Genomic DNA, 372 nt, shown 5'->3' on the forward strand with positions numbered 1-372 from the left:
ATCGGTGGTCCCGCGAATATTTATCGGACCTTCAGCTGCGAAATAAGTGGAAGACACAACACAACAACATCAACGTAGGTGACATGGTGATCATCAAAGAAGACAACACACCGGTACTGCAGTGGCCATTAGGAAGAATCATCAATGTATATGAAGGAAACGACGGTGTAGTGAGAGTGGCTGATGTAAAAACTGCTAGTGGCACTTGCAAGAGGCCTATTCATCGGCTTGCACCCTTGCCCAAGGAAACAAATGATGCCACAGAACGACAATCAACCAACAAACTGCTCGAGGAAGACAAAATTCCATCAAGGAGGAATAAGCCTTCGTTACACCAAGGACTTGCTACACTTCTGATTACCCTACTCATCT

The sequence above is a fragment of the Rhagoletis zephyria genome, unplaced genomic scaffold (genome assembly GCF_001687245.7).
Source record: "Rhagoletis zephyria isolate East Lansing unplaced genomic scaffold, Rhagoletis_zephyria_1.1 Rzeph_scaffold_59066, whole genome shotgun sequence".
NCBI classification, from domain to species: domain Eukaryota; kingdom Metazoa; phylum Arthropoda; class Insecta; order Diptera; family Tephritidae; genus Rhagoletis; species Rhagoletis zephyria.